The sequence below is a fragment of the Rattus norvegicus genome, chromosome 15, assembly GCF_036323735.1.
Source record: "Rattus norvegicus strain BN/NHsdMcwi chromosome 15, GRCr8, whole genome shotgun sequence".
Lineage (NCBI taxonomy): Eukaryota > Metazoa > Chordata > Mammalia > Rodentia > Muridae > Rattus > Rattus norvegicus.
In genome coordinates, this window is record NC_086033.1 from 12,714,792 (window position 1) to 12,730,956 (window position 16,165).

At 44.1% G+C, this 16,165-nt stretch overlaps 1 long non-coding RNA gene across 1 annotated transcript; it reads right to left on the bottom strand.

Annotated features, from left to right (window-relative positions):
* Positions 1-2,488: 2,488 nt before the first annotated feature.
* On the bottom strand, positions 2,489-5,814 carry LOC102556466 (uncharacterized). The gene is made up of 3 exons (XR_359828.5): positions 5,671-5,814; positions 2,880-3,001; positions 2,489-2,767 (listed from the first exon to the last, which is right to left on the bottom strand). It is a non-coding gene; the product is annotated as an uncharacterized LOC102556466 (long non-coding RNA).
* Positions 5,815-16,165: the final 10,351 nt, after the last annotated feature.

Sequence of the window (16,165 nt, forward strand, 5' to 3'; positions counted from 1 at the left end):
TACCATTCTTCCTACCAGGGTTCTGAAGGCAAAGCCTGGACCATGTCAGTCCCAGGAAACCAGACTCAGCCCCATGTTTCCAGAAGTCCAATTATAAATAGATAATCCTACAGAGCAGGAAAAGGACTTCAATTCTATGTGGCCACAATGGTAAAGGAACAAAGAAGTGTAGTAACCCTCTGCCACCATACATACAAGTACACTTTGGGGTCCTAACATGAAGCTTGGATTTAAATAGAAGGCAAGATGTATGTATAATTAGTCTTGGTCAAGGTGTGAGCCTACGCATCACAGACTCATCATTGTCTCAGCTCCTGACTCACCTACTTTACCAGACAAATTGTCAGATTGTATAAAATCTCTGTCTAAAGGTGCTTTCCCCCGTAGCTGGCAGTATGCTTCTGCCTTAACCTTCTACAATGGGAAATTTTAATGCCTTAAGTTCCACTGTTTCAATAGTTTGATGGCCAAGTAGCAGGGCACATGTGTCTTCTTGAATATCTTAATTCTTGCTGAGATGTTAATATGTCCTCTCTTTTTATGAAAATTGATATTTTCATGAGCATTTGAGAAGTATTCAATAGATACAAGTATCAAGTGCATATTGAACATGAAGTGTTTTGTGTTGAAGAAGGAATGATTGAGTAGTGACTGCTACTCTATGCCTTGTCCCTCACCAATTAAAGCTTTCCTGTGTGCCGGGAAATATCATTTGCTATAGCCCCAGAGGAACTCTATCCTGCCTTAGGTAACAAGGAAATGAAATACACAGTTCCTTCTAGTCATCTCCTTGTATGAACGCTTTCTTATGACTTTTGGGAAGTCCACCTGTGTACTAAGTCAATATATACTTAAGCAACTCTCAACAACGTGTGGGTGTGTTATAGACCCAGGTAATAGAAATACTACACAGGCATTTGAGATGAGTTAAGGCTGGAAATGCAAGATGCAAGTTGTCCTTCCAGTTTCCTGGTAAATAAGTAGTTCCCTGAAAATGAAAGTTTCTACTGATTTGAAATAGACCCTAAGGTGATCCAAGCAGGGCAAAGCCCAGATCAGTTCAAAGCCGTGTGAGAAGCCATCCTGGCTGCTGTCTACCTGTAAAGTATATAAACTATCACTCTACTTCTAGAGCCTATCTGTAATTGTCTTCCAAATCTTCCTCCCAGCCTCATCAAAATATTTTATTTATATAAAAGAAATCAGATGGACACTTCCTCAGAAGTAGGAAAAAGATATGCTGAAGAAAATCACTCTGCCTGTGTCCTGCTGGGCACATTAAAGCCACGAATAAAGCACCAGAAGAACAACCTATGACAAATCTGAGGACTTGAAATGAGTCCTAAGAACTCACGGCAGTCCAGGTGAAAACCCCACGCTTTGCCAATCCTGCTGGGTTTCAAGGAAAAAAAATTGTCGCTTCTAGTTCCAACTACCCTCCTGGGAAATTTCACTTGAAAAATTCATTAGATGCAATTATCCCCTCCATAAATTTTACTGTCCCCTTCATAGGCTCGAGTCAGTGGAGAGCACGCAAAAATGACTTGAAAAAGCAAGTGACAAATGCTAGGCTTGGCTTGAAATTATCTTAGAGATACCAGGCCAGGGAGCCACCGGATATAAACAGAAAGAGCAGGCACCTCTACCATGAATGCATACCACACACTGTTGGCTTGATTCATAAAAAGACCGGCCATGTCAGGTATGTGTGTGTAATGAGCTACCCAAAACTCAGTGACTCAAAAGAACATAATTTCCATTATTTCTCTTGCATGCTTACACTGGCTGGGGCTTGATGGCTCTGAGACAGTTGGAAACATCTTGACACCATGTACTCATTCTCCTCCTCCTTCTGGAACCATGCTATGATTTGACTCTGAAGTGTTCCCACACAACTAAGTGCCTATTCAGTGTATGGTCCCCAGTCAGAGGTGCTATTTCAGGTAGAGCTGGGAGATTTAGGGGAAACGGTCTGAATGAAGGTCTGGTGGAATCCCTTTGAAGGCACGCCGAGTCCATTGTCCTATCCTCTCTGTCTCTGATTCCCATCTGGTGTGAGGGGGGCATCAGCTTCCTCCACATGTTCCTACCACCATAAGGGTCTGCCCTTGTATGGTACCCAGCAACCCTAGACTGACCTCTGTGAAGCTATGAGATGGCCCCTCCTACTGTCAAGATGTGTTCTTGGGTATTTTAGTCACAGTCAGGCAAGTAACTAACAGGGCAGCTGGACCCTGAGGATAGTCTTCCCAGCAAGTGACAAATGGGGAGCCTACAGTACCACTCATTCAGCCTCTGCTTAATTCACCTCTGACAACCAACAACCCAGTGGCCCACAGTAAGTCATCTGAATGAGTGAGGCCCAAATCAACAAACAAGGAAATGCATCCTCCCTTCTCAGGGGTCAGAGCTGTGGAGGCAGATACAGAAGGTCCTTCCTGTGTCTGCCGTCAGCTGGAGAAGACACTCTTCTAGGAATCTAGACTCCTTTCTTCCTTAGAAACATTCTTTTATTTTATTTTATTTTATTTTTTTGGTACACATAGGCACAGAATTGGATAGAAACAGGACATATCTGACTTGCTGGGGTTCACTTGTTACACATGAGAGGAGAAAGGAGAGCCAGACCCAGCACCAACTGCTTGCTTCAAGAAGCCTTCTCCAGAAGGACCCAAGGGAAGTCTGTAAGCCTCCCACTGCCCAGCACCTGGAAGAGAGACGGTGGCCAGCTCCTCAGGCAGCCTTTTTCCAAGTCTTGAGTGGGACCCTGGAAGTAGAGAAACCCCAGCCATCATCAAAGAAAGATGTCATTAAGGTGCTTCAAAAGGAGAAAGCAACATTTAAGGCTGCAAGAGTAAACCCTCATCCCAGGGCCTTACCCTTCCATGGGCTGTCACTGTCATTTTGACAAACCAAGAGAAAGTGATTGAAGCAACTTCTCTGCAGAATGCCTACTGATACATGATGATTCTGATAGGACGTTTCTCCTCCATGCTGTGCTCTGGAGAAGGAAGAAAAGGTTGCACCAGTTGGCGTTATCCCCTGCAACATGCTGTAATTGAAATACAGTTAAAGTGACTTGCATTTTTAGTCCTTCTGAAACAAGACATCCAACATCGCCAATGTAATGGTTGCACAGCTTCCTTCAGATTCTGTGTCATCCCAACCCTTTGCTGGTGACTTTTGTCTATGTAGTTACACTATGACTGCTGTTGCCTCTGCTTTCACATTCACATTCCACATCTGAATAAGGCAACAAGCCTTTTCTGTGTGGGCATTTATTTATATAACAAAGCTTTCTTGGATAACTTCTCCCTCTGTATTCCTGAGATAATGGCCTTCAACGTGGCTGCAACACTTCAAAGCAAACTTGTAGCTCTTCAGCCAATTTCAGAAGGAATAGAGAGTATGAGTTCTATTTAATCACAAAATAGATTGTCTGTGACAGAAACAGATCATGGTAAGACTTGTTAGCATCTGTCTAGTCCTCTGATCTCACTAAATATCTGTTTTGAGAAGTCAAAGGTGCTCCAGTTTTCCCATCAGGGAACAGCATTAAGTAGATCTCCATTGTTCTGTTCATATCCAGGACCCCTTGAGTGTCACATCCACCCTGTTCATGGCCCCTGGTCCTGCTAATCGGTAGAGACCTACCATAGTACAAAATTGTGAGATAATAAACCATGGTGGAGACTCAGTGGGTACACATCTGAGACTTAGACAACTCCCCACTCCCTGCCAGATTCCTGGCCTGGAACATGTGCCACACTCCCCACATGAGGAAATGTGACCTGTGGTCACGTAGGACCAGAATAGAGTTCTCCATGCTAATGAGGTACCTAGAGGTCCTGAGGGCTTAGCCAGTAAGCTTCCATTCCCAGACACTCCTCCCTTCGAAAGGTATTTAATCTACAGTCCATCCTGAGAAGTTAGTATGGTAAGGTATGCACCCATTTTCCATGATGAAGAGCCAATAAATGATAGAGAGAAGCATAGACTCTCTCTTTCATCTACCCTGCCATGGGTAATACGGAAAGGCCTTCACCTACAGAGCCACAGCTAAATCCCCTATAGAAGGCCCCTGTGTGCTCCCACACAATCTCCACCAAGCTAAGAACACTAACCCCTGAGTTAAGCAGGAGCTCCCCATTCCCCTGCCCCAGACTAGAGGCTGTCCTCGGCCTGTGGGTCCCAGGCTCCATTCTTGGCTCTTCTGTGTTTCCCAGAGGCACCGGGTTGGCCAAGGGTCAGAGAACTCCTTCGGCCCCAGCCTCGTTGCAGGCCCAGGGACCCCTGCACCAGCTCAGGCTTTCTCACGTCTCAGACTGCACTTTCCCACGCCTGCAGCTCTGTCTCTGTGCTCCGCTAAAGCCCAGCACCCGCGCAGTGACAGTGGTAGAGATGAACGTGGACCAACACAAAATGTGGTGACATTTTCTATGTCAGATAAGGCACAAGCATGAGACCAATATTGGTCAATGAAAAAAAATGGTATGGCCTGTGATATTGTCTGAGAATGGCCTGTGATATTGTCTGAGAAAGATTTCCTATCAGGGTCCATCAGAAGAGTTTGTGAAGACTCTCAGCTCACAGTACTTCTCCAGCTGCTTCAGCCTCTAAACTCAGCGACATGAGTTACAACAACTGTTTTGAATCAATGAGGTAACAAGATCATCACACATAAAATGAAGAAGTGCAAGGATAACTGCAGTTATTGATAAGATCAATCAGAGGTCCACCTTCTCCTGGCTTTAACATAGCCAATGATAAAAATCCTACTTGCCTATGTGGTTTTTAGAGCTTGCTTGTTTGTTTTGCTTACCAGCACAGCAATCCTAAGCACTGAAACTGCCTGAAAGAAATAATCCTATATCAGAAGCTATTTTTTTTACCTATTGTTTGGGTGTGTACACGTGCAGGCGTGTGTGTGTGTGTGTGTGTGTGTGTGTGTGTGTGTGTGTGTGTGTGTGTGTGTGTGTGTGCGCGCGCGCGCGCGCGCGCGCGCGCGCGCATCAGAAAGAAGTTTGATGACATCTAGGCTATGGATGTAGTAGGGTGTGGGTAAGTCCTAGGAACAATTGCTTTTCAACAGGCAGGAGAGGCACTATTTGGCTGTTTATCTGCAGAGCACTTAGGCAGCAGAGTCTAAGCAGAAATAGGACACTGTTGCCTGATGGTGACCAAGTCCTGTCAGTGCCCCAGTTCTTGGTATTCTTGCTGCCTCTGTCAGCACAAGGTTAAGTCTCATCAGAAGGAAACACAGCATGAGCCCAGGAAGCTGAGATACAAGGGCTGGTTTAAAAACCCCTGCAGAGTGGTCATTCATCTCATGATCTCATACAAATTCATACAGAATGAGAATACTTAGACTGTGCTAGTTTCCATAGATACCCAACTCCTCCCACCAATCTGCACCCTGCTTGAAAGCAGCATGGACAAAATTGTTAAGTCAGTAGTGCTTATAGTTGTTCATTGTGTTATGGGGTTGGGGTTGGGACTGAGGGCAAATCAGAAACTCAGTTCATAAAGATCAGAAAATAACCACCCTTTGCTCATGCCTTCCTCCTCCCATTTAAACAAAGCATTAACATGGTTATTTTAATGACAAGCCATAGGTATGCAGTGTGTATCCCAGGTTTCTACAACTGAGCTAACGCTTTATGAAGTCACCTGGACAGCAGTGCCTGGAGCACCACAGGGTTTCTGCTCTACCTCCTTCAGGGTGGAATGTTTACACAACTGCCTAGAATTCCTCCTGGAAACCATTGTTTCTCCCACCATTGTCAGCTTTACATGGTTGTGACAAGCCCCTGAGATAAACAACTCAAGGAATGAAGCCCTTTTCTACTCTTTTGGTTGTACACATTTGTGCCCATGATCCCTCAGATCCAGGGGACCCTTGGCTCTGCAGCTTCTAGGCCACGATACTGTGATAATACAACAGGGAGATGGGAGGTTTTGTGTTTCAGCATCCCAGCCCCAAGGGACTGCCTTCCATCGCTGGGTCTGCTGTTTACATTGTGCCCCCAGTGGGTGATCCAGCATCCAGCATGTGAGCCTGGGGGGACTTTTAAAACTGTGACACTTCCCTTGATTATTAACTTGCTCAATCATTTTTATCATCACAGACACAAGAATATTTATTTTGCGTGCTAGTTTCCTTTTTCTTAGGTTGTCTAGCCTTGTCTACTGGGAGCTCTCACAGAAGGCTCCATGCTTCTGCTTCTGAGCAGTGGTTGTGTGCTATCTGGTACCGCACAACAAACCATGCCCTTCTTGTATATTTTCTTCCCCAGTTCTCTAAGTCAACTCTTCAGGTTTCCCTGTTTTTTTTTTTCTTTAGAAATGACACTAGGAACCAGGACAGTGGGAGTCGGTTGATAGTGGGGTTTTAGGCTCTCAGTGATCAGAGAAAGATTCTGTATGGTTATAGCAACCCATGTACATATACATGCCTCTAAACAGTTCATATGCAAGTATCTGAATACCAAGCTAGCAGGATTCATTGTGATGGCTCTCAACTCTAATTCCTTACCACACCAATTGTGTCTTCCTGTCTGTTATCCGTTAACTCCCACTGCACCTTCGAGAATACTGGACCTTGATGACTGCTATATGTTTAGTTGGCACTTCAATTCCTGTGTTGACTGAGGAGAATGATCACATCTATCTTACTTAGGGTTTCCATTGCTGTGGAGAGACATCATGACCAAAGCTACTCTTATAAAGGACACCATTTAATTGGATCTGGCTTACAGGTTCAGAGGTTCAGTCCGTTATCATCAAGGCAGGAAGCACAGCAGTGTCCAGGCAGGCATGGCACTGGAGGAGCTAAAAGTTGTACATCTTCATCCAAAGGAAGCCAGGAGCAGAGTGTCTCATGGGAAGCTAGGGAGAAGGTTTTAAAGCCTACTCCCATAGTGACAAACTTCCTCCAACAAGGCCATACCTCCTAGTAGTGCCACTCCCTGGGCCAAGCATATTTAAACCACCATAGCATCATAACCAATAGCCTGCCCGCCTGTGTAAAACAACTGGATAGAAATTATATATATGGGGCTGGTGGAGGATAGCTCAGTGGTCGAGCACTTATTTAGCATATATAAGACCCTGGGAGGGGAGGGGTGAGAAGTGTTCTACATTAGAGTAGTGTTCATGTGTGATGCCTTTGGCCTTCAATTTGACAGAATCCATAATCTCCTGGGCCTCTCAGATCAGAGGCCCCCATCTCTGAATCCCTTCACTGAGATTGTTTTTTCTGTGTAACACAAATTCCCTTCCACCATTTATATTCCTTCCTCGGATCCTAACAGTTATTTGTATTCATATTGGGTACACTTAATGATATAATGCACAAATACGTAACTAAAGGGGGCAGAAAGAGGCCTGAGCTTTCTTGGTTCTGATCCACAGTTACTTCTTCACTCCCCTGGCACAGAAGGGCCCATGTTCTTTTCTTATATCTGTGGACAGTTCCTGATAATTTCATGCCTTGCCAAGTTTGGGCTTTTCTTTTGAACTTTCAAATCTGTTAATAGTCCCCGTGTCCCCGAAAAGCTGTTGAAGCTATCCAAACAGGGTATTCCCTGCCTCCACTGAACCTGCCTTTCCCATGCCACCTTGTGGAAGAAACAGTGAACTGAAGATGGACCTACTTGGATCAGCAACATTCAGACAGTCTTCCTGAACCTTCCTTAGTCCATTTCTCTCTGAGCCTACAACCTTTTCGTTCTGTTTGCACCACATGTGTCACACAAGTATTACACCATGAGCTCTTGAGTCTGGACCACATCATTAATGTCAATTCCTCCAACACTATGTCTGTGGCAAGTAAGATCCATCAAATTATTTTTTGTTAAATGACAGATAGAGAGTGAATAAAGAGTGTCATGAATTACATGTAGTATGCATGCACTACAGAACATTATTCAACTATAAAGAGAAATTAAATCATCAGCTTTGCAGGTAAATGGATCTAACTAGAAAAGATCCTATTGAGTGAGGTAACCCAGAGCTATTTCCAAATCTTCAGAAGTAAGCACTTAGCCTGGGGTAACTACATAAACTGGGAAGCAAAAGGAGACCGTTGTCGGGGGCTGGGGAACAATAAAGGGGGGAATAGAAGGAAAATGAGAAAAAGATGGGAAGTGTAGTTAAAAGTGAGAGAAAAATAACTACAGAAGGAGAAGGGAAGAAGGTAAAATAACAGTAAGCATGTCTGCAAGTCACAGGAATCATAATATTAACTATCTACCTTATAATAAACAATAATACATGCAAGTCTGTGTATAAACATACATTTATAGTTCAAGTGAACTAGAAACTAGAAACTATAAATGTCAAACTACTTCCATCAGTCTGACAATGCCTCCTCTGAGAGCCAAAGACCACCTAATAAAAACTGCAACATCAGGCATGAGAAGACCCCTTTTGAGTTGGTCAGAGCAGTCCAGGTGACTCCCTAAACATTGTAGATTATTGATTCTGTCCTTGGTTGCCCTCCAGAGGGGGATGGTAAATTTTTATTATGAAAGACATCATGCACTTCAGTCTGCAGACACATAGCCCAGAGCCCCCTAAGCTTGAACAGACCTGAATGAGTGCCCACTGAGGACAAGCTTTCACTGTATGAGAAGGTGTCACGCCAACTTCTACAGGAGGGAAGCAACCAACAGTCATACGCAGCTAGGACGGATATGAACCACAGTGACCAGCACGGCATGATAACCTTAAGGGTAAAGCAATGGCATACATATCTGGGTAGAAAACAACATCACTGTAATTGAATTAAAACCTGCTGAACGAGAGGGGAATCACACCTGATAATGGAAACCTAGCATCTACATGGAGATAATGAAATCACAGACACTGGAGGAGAACCTTCAGCCATCAATTTATTAAACCAGCATAACCCCCAACTATATTCTAAATATGTGTCCTTAAACCCACACATAAGTGCAGTTCTCATCTCTCATTAAGGAAACTTCTTTTTGCAATAGATGGAAACCATTACAGAAAACCACAAACAATCAACATGGAGAGACATGGAGCCTAATCTCAATGGATACACAGAACTACTGTTCAGGGAACACTATGGAAGAGTGGTCAAAAGAGTCTAAGAGGCAGAAGTTCAGGGAGTTTGCTCTGAGACTGTATCAAAGCTATACCCATACAGTTTCACTGACGAGACAGCCTAAAGGACACCAATAGACAAGACATCATGGGCTGACAAAAGCCCAGAAGGCCTCCATCCTACAATTAAGGAATTATGCAATTAAGGAATATGGAGAGCAGGAAAAATAGTCTTCTCCTAGAAAGAGCACTCAGATTGGCTATCTGGGGGGGGGGGGAGAGATGATCATGGCATATCACAGATGTCAGAGGACAACTTGAAGAAATTGGTTCTCTCTTTCCATCATGTAGGTCAAAGGGACAGGACTCAGGTCATCAGGCTTGGCAGCATGTGCCTTGCTTCAACTGCTAAGCCATCTTGCCAGCATATGGTTTTCTTCCTAATTTTATTAATCATCCACTTATACCAAAAGGTTATGGATGATCCTTCTTATCATATGAACAGGTCTGAATAAAATTGCCTTTTCATCTGCTGTCACCTGAATGAAGAACAGAAATAACTCCCTGGAAGGTCAGTGTTTTCTCTCAGTAATCCAGAAGGAAACATAACACGGTGGTTAAGGTAAAATCCTGCAGTAGGGCACCACTGCCCAGTCTTCTGACAGACACATCTCAGCCTTCCAGTTTTGCTGCCCTGCACCAGGCCAGAGACCTGGTTATATAAATGGATTCCTCTCTGACTCACGCATCTCTCCAGACTGAGGCTACATTTCTCAGTGACTGGTAACTATTTTAATGAAGAGGAGAGAAAATTGCCATGTAGAGAAAAATATCTGAATAAACAACAGGAATGTAATTGCTATGGCCTTCAGGCTCCTGGGGACTCAAGCCACTTTCCACAGTGATTGTCACGATTACCTGCTGCTTAATTGTATGTTTAGGATGCTGTGGAAATTGCAAACATATTTCAGTTTAACTATAGGAGTTTGCAGTCTGAAAGAGGTAACACACTCGCTCTTGCTCTGGATCAAACTCATGCAGTTGTGTTCGTGTTCTCGAGCTTGTCTGTGGAGAACTTTGAGGACAACCAGTTTCACTGTCAACACCTGGAAAATCTTCTGAGGTTACTTGTCTAGCTCATGACTACCACTGGTAGCCGCCTGCTAAAGGAACAACAAGCATACAAGGCTATTCCTCTATTGCTGGACCTCTGTCATCTTTGTGCTTCACTCCAAAAGGATTCCATAATCTTGGGCACAACATGAGGAGACCTCAGTAGCCAAGCAAAGTGGCAGCTTTTTCGCATTGCTCCAGAATGAGTTTCTAGTCAGGCAAGCCTCATGTCCAGGATATAGATACACACAGGACACAGGCTTCTTAAACCCTAGTGGCAGCAGTAGAATGTGGTGCCTTTAGGAATCTGTGGCTTTTTCTGCTGACTAGCACTTTTCTTCCAAACTCAGAAAGCATTGTGTTCAATGACGGGTCCCACGGCAGCACAGGCTGAGGAGAGTAAGGAGACATGGGCAAAAGCAGAGACAGGTCTTACCCACCAATCATCAGATCAGAGATGAGAATCCATTAGTTCTCGGCGGGCATCATCAACACTTGCAGATTTAGGATATTTCACTGCAGACACACATCCGCCCACCTTTCTAAGCAACAAGGCCCATGTACCCATTCCGTCCATGTCATGCAATGTAGCCTCGCACAGAAGCATCGGATTCTCTATGGCTTAAATCACAGGGCGAAAAACTTTTCTCCCAAACACCAGAGATTATTTCGCTATCGACTTTACAAAAGTGTTTTACTTACTTAAATTTTCCCTCTCTGGAACCTGGGGACAGCAATCAGTTTGGGAAATCATGTGAGAACTAAGCCGTCTACACAACAGAAAGACTTGCCCTGACTTTAGCTAAATCTGCTTACAATTTAAAGATTTGTTATTCTTGAGGACTCTCATGGCAAATTCCACAAGTATCTTTGTCTTGTCAGGTAATGGTGTTGCATACCTTTAATCTCAAGACTTGGAAGGGAAAGGCAGGAGGATCTCTGAGTTCGAGGCCAGCATGGTCTACAGAGTGAGTTTTGGGATAGCCAGGACTACTCATAGAAACCCTGACTGATGAGCAGGGCAGAATATATCTTTTTCTAAGTTTTGGGAATACATGTCATATCTAGGAAACCAAGATGATGTCCTTTGGATGTGGATGTTGAAAAGACATAATTTACCAGGGCCTTGAGTCTCCTAACATTTGTAAAATAAATCAGTGTAATAGATCGGTGTTCCCCAGCCTGGCTAGATTTATCTGTTATTTAGTTTCTGTTTTCTTTTTTTAAGATTTATTTTATTAGTTTGCTGTATATATGTGAGTGTTCTATCTGCATAGACTTTTGCATGTCAGAAGAGGGCATCAGATACTATTATAAATGGTTGTGAGTCACCATGTGGTTGCTGGGAATTGAACTCAGAACCTCTGGAAGAGCAACCAGTGCTCTTAACTGCTGAGCCATCCAGCTCTAGTTTATGTTTTCGATATTGGGGATTAAAACCAGGGCCTCTTAAACTAGCAAGTACTTTGTTACACAACTACATCTCCAACCATGTTTAACTTTTTGTTTTGAAACATTGATGGTTCACTACGTTGCCCAGGCTTGCCTTGAACTCAAATGATATCCCTCCCAGGATTGCTTCAAATGTCCTGAGTAGCTGTAATTATAAACTTTCTCTAGAGGAGTCCAGCTTCCATGGTTATATCAGGAAGATATTTTGTAAGATGTGACGGCCAGGTTGTACCTCGACTCAAGAAATCAGCCTCTGTGGGGATAGGGCCACTTAGTTAATGTTCTTGGGCAATTCTAATGTGATACCAGGCTTTTGATCAAAGAGAAAGGTTAATTTCTGAAACCATACCTGTACAGACATTCTGTCACCTGTTATGTAAACTCTCTAAACTGGATTCCCAAAGGAAACAGAAATAATTTAATATGACCCCTGATGAGTTTTGCCTTTGTGTAGGCCCCTTCCAACCTGTGACTTGCTTTCAGTCAGGAGAAATGACAATGTCCTCTGACTCAGAGCAGACTGAAGTCAGAGGTGCTACTGGCTTTGAAGAAGAAAGCTACCTTGGTGTAGGAGAATTTTTCCCTATCTGATCTCACATGCTGGTGTCTACCTGCCCACACAGCGGTATTGAGAGATTGAGCTGTCGAGAAGCAGGAAGGTCATGGAGATGGGAATTCTGTGACAATCCATGCTCCAGGCCTTACAAGAAGAGAAAGGAATCACTCTGCTCTCTTCCTGCCATGGGGAGTATAGCTAGAAGTCCCACGAATGTAGCACAAACCAGAGAAAATCCCTGTCAGACACATCAGCCTCAGGCCTCCTATTTACCGAGCAGGGGTAGAGACAGGTTCTGCCAACTGTTAAGTTTGGTGACACAAATCCTTACCATGGCGATGACTACAGCAGCATAACAACAGGGCAGGGACTGTGTTAGTCAGTCTAACCTAAACGTATGTTCTGCATCTACTAACTGCACCCCTTTGGGCAGGTAACTTATTCATTTTGATAAGCCTCAATTTCCCCATACATGAACTAAAAATAATAATATTCCCCAATCTCCCAGCATTTTGAGAAGTCTGTTGGTAGTTAGACTGTATTTAATAGGCTTGGAACATACACCTCATCACAACTAAAAACTAGTAGTAAGAATGGCTACCATAAGTGTTTTGCTAGGTGACTTTTGGGATAATTTGTTCATTTTGGCCCCTGTTGTGACCCTTCTTTCTAAGAAAGAAAAGAAAGCAAACCTGAATGGTAGGGGGATGGGGCACACTTGGAAACATGGAGCTGGGTGAATGAACAAGTAGCTGTCAAGGAGGGCAATGTCCTGTCACAGAGCTAGCAGGTGGCACTCTCAAGTGACAAGAGGGCCAGTGCTGATAGCCCTGTGTAATAGCTGATTGAAGTTACAAAGCAAAATCCTGGGTTTCTTCTTCTTAATCTGTGCCCAATAAAGTCTAACCTGACCTAATAGAGTCTAACTTAATACACTCTTCCACCCTCCCTTTTTAATTACTGGAGCTACTAATCTTCTAGCTCTGTTTTCTGCATTCTTTGGATACCAAGTGGAATTTTCAGAGTCAAAAATTGGAAAGCTGCTTGACAACCCTAGAGATGCAACAAGAAATGATTGCATTTACAAAGCAGAGTCCAGGGAGCATGGCCCAAAGGGCCTACTACTTAAGTGGCCCTGTAAATACAAGTTCTGAGGCTCACTGCTGAGAGATCTCGCACAGAATATGGGCAAGAAGAATCTAAAGCTGGATCCCAGAAGGGACTCATTACTTGGCCGAGAAGAACTTTCCAGAAATTTGCCTGACAGCCCCCAGAACTCATATCTAAGGAGTATAAAGAAAAGAAAGAAGTAATGAAACTAAAAGATACTGTCCCTCCTATGAAAATAAAAGGGGGCTGGAGAGATGGCTCAGTGGTTAAGAGCACTGACTGTTCTTCCAAAGGTCCTGAGTTCAGTTCCCAGCAACAAGCATCTGTAATGGGATCTGATGCTCTCTTCTGGTGTCTTAGAGAGCCACAGTGTGCTCATATATATAAAATAGATGAATAAAAATTTAAACATATTTAAAAAGCAGAAACAAGAAAAGTTTGAGGGGATAAATAAAAGCATACTAAATTATACTGAAAGAAGGACATCTAAATGTAACAGATGCATTAGAAGAAATTTGAGTTAAGAAAAAATTAAGACTTAGATAACTCATCTGAGAATTGTTAAATTATCAACTTTCAATTAGAGGTCTCGATTATTTAGTGTACAAAGGTCACATGGGTGCTCCAGGACGCCACCAGAAAACAAGTTCAGCATTGGTTGCAGTGCCGATTTCTGCCTCCTGGAAGGTACAAAAGAGTCACAAAGAAGTCACTGTGCCTTGCATAGAACATAATTCCTTTTAGAACTGCAATGTTCATTTGATGGGCAATCTGAATTAAATTCACCATTATAAAGTAGCCATAACAACCACTTCAAGTTGTAGGATCAAAACCTAAAGCAAATTTCCAGGTGAACAATGTTCAAATATGCAATTAGCTCTTGTTGACACAACATAGAAGGTGGCTGCTGGTCACCAGAGAGCTCTTGTTCATTTTGCAGACACAAAGCTGGAAACAGCCACCAGAAAGTTAAAAAGGGAGAGAGATCAAGGGGTGGATAGAAAAGAGAAACCATCAGCATTTTCTCTCAAGATAGCTTCTTGCTGGTCCCTACTACTATTGCATCTTAGAAACAAAATAAGTGTTAGGCCAGCACACACTTCCCATCCAATGAGGGAAGCTTCCTCACACTGGAACCAAAGGCTTAGATACCAAAAGGTGATCAAGTAGCCCAGTGCAACAGGCGTTTCCTGTGTCCCTGATGTTCTTGAGACCACATCAAAGCTTTCTTCTTTCAGAACGTGCCCAAGCATTGGAAAATGATCTGAAAATCTTGACATGTGTGGACTGAAGCTGAGTCCTAGGAGAGGTTTCCCATGGTCTGAGAGCATGGACTCTTGATGGTTGTGATTACCCAAACTCTACATATTCTAACACCTCATATTGGACATTCATGACATCATGGGTCTTATGTCCATGCATTTTTCTGAGTCATTTGCTTGTAGCTCATACCAAAATTCTGGTAAATCAGTGTACTGCATTCTGACTTTTGTCTTTAAATAAAATTGTTTGTTTTGAACTTAAAATAAAAACATTTCTGGGAGAGAAAAGACTATTGGGAGGGAGTAGAGAATAAGTATAAAGTGTCAGTCAAACAGGAGGGTGGAGCTGATATAAAGTGTCAGTCAGACAGGAGGGTGGAGCTGATATAAAGTGTCAGTCAAACAGGAGGGTGGAACCAAGCTCAGTGTTCTTGTTACAGTGGCATAACAATCTTCACCTTAAAAAGCAGCACTTTGCCTGTCCTTCCTAGATTGAAGAGGGCTAGACTATAGAAGCTGCAGTATGTTGGGTTCCTACCAACACAAAATGTATGTTCTCTAAAGCACATGACTTACATTTTTGGTTTTGGGTCAAGTCAATAAGAGTCTTCCATAAAGATGCCCATAATTGGGAAGGGGCGGCACAGGTCTTCCTGGTTGCTGCCACTGCAGAGAGCCCGTGGGGAGCACCCCACGAGCGAACCTGAGCCTCGGGACCACAGGTAAGACCAAATTTTCTGCTGCAAGAAAGCTTCCTGGTGAGCTTGGGACACAGGAAAGCAGAATTTCTCTAGGACCGGGCACGTTCTGTGTTTACCGGAAGTCCCACACCCGCAGATCCCGGCCCGCAGCAGCTCTCTGCTCCCAGACCCGGTGAGAGAGAGACCCAACCACCTGGTCAGGTGGGCACTCCTGAGGCTGCAGAGCGGAAGAGACCACCAACTCTGCTCACCCCTGCCCACATCCCTGGCCCAAGAGGAAACTGTATAAGGCCTCTGGGCTCCCGTGGGGAAGGGCCCAGGAGCGGCAGGACCCCTGTGCCTGAGACACCGCCGGAACCTGAAAGAAACAGACCGGATTAACAGTTCTCTGCACCCAAATCCCCTGGGAGGGAGAGCTAAACCTTCAGAGAGGCAGACAAGCCTGGGAAACCAGAAGTGACTGCTCCCTGCACACACATCTCGGACGCCAGAGGAAAAAGCCAAAGACCATCTGGAACCCTGGTGCACTGAAGTTCCCGGAAGGGGCGGCACAGGTCTTCCTGGTTGCTGCCGCTGCAGAGAGCCCGTGGGCAGCACCCCACGAGCGAACCTGAGCCTCGGGACCACAGGTAAGACCAAATTTTCTGCTGCAAGAAAGCTGCCTGGTGAACTCAAGACACAGGCCCACAGGAACAGCTGAAGACCTGTAGAGAGGAAAAACTACACGCCAGAAAGCAGAACACTCTGTCCCCATAACTGACTGAAAGAGAGGAAAACAGGTCTACAGCACTCCTGTCACACAGGCTTATAGGACAGTCTAGCCACTGTCAGAAATAGCAGAACAAAGTAACACTAGAGATAATCTGATGGCGAGAGGCAAGCGCAGGAACCCAAGCAAC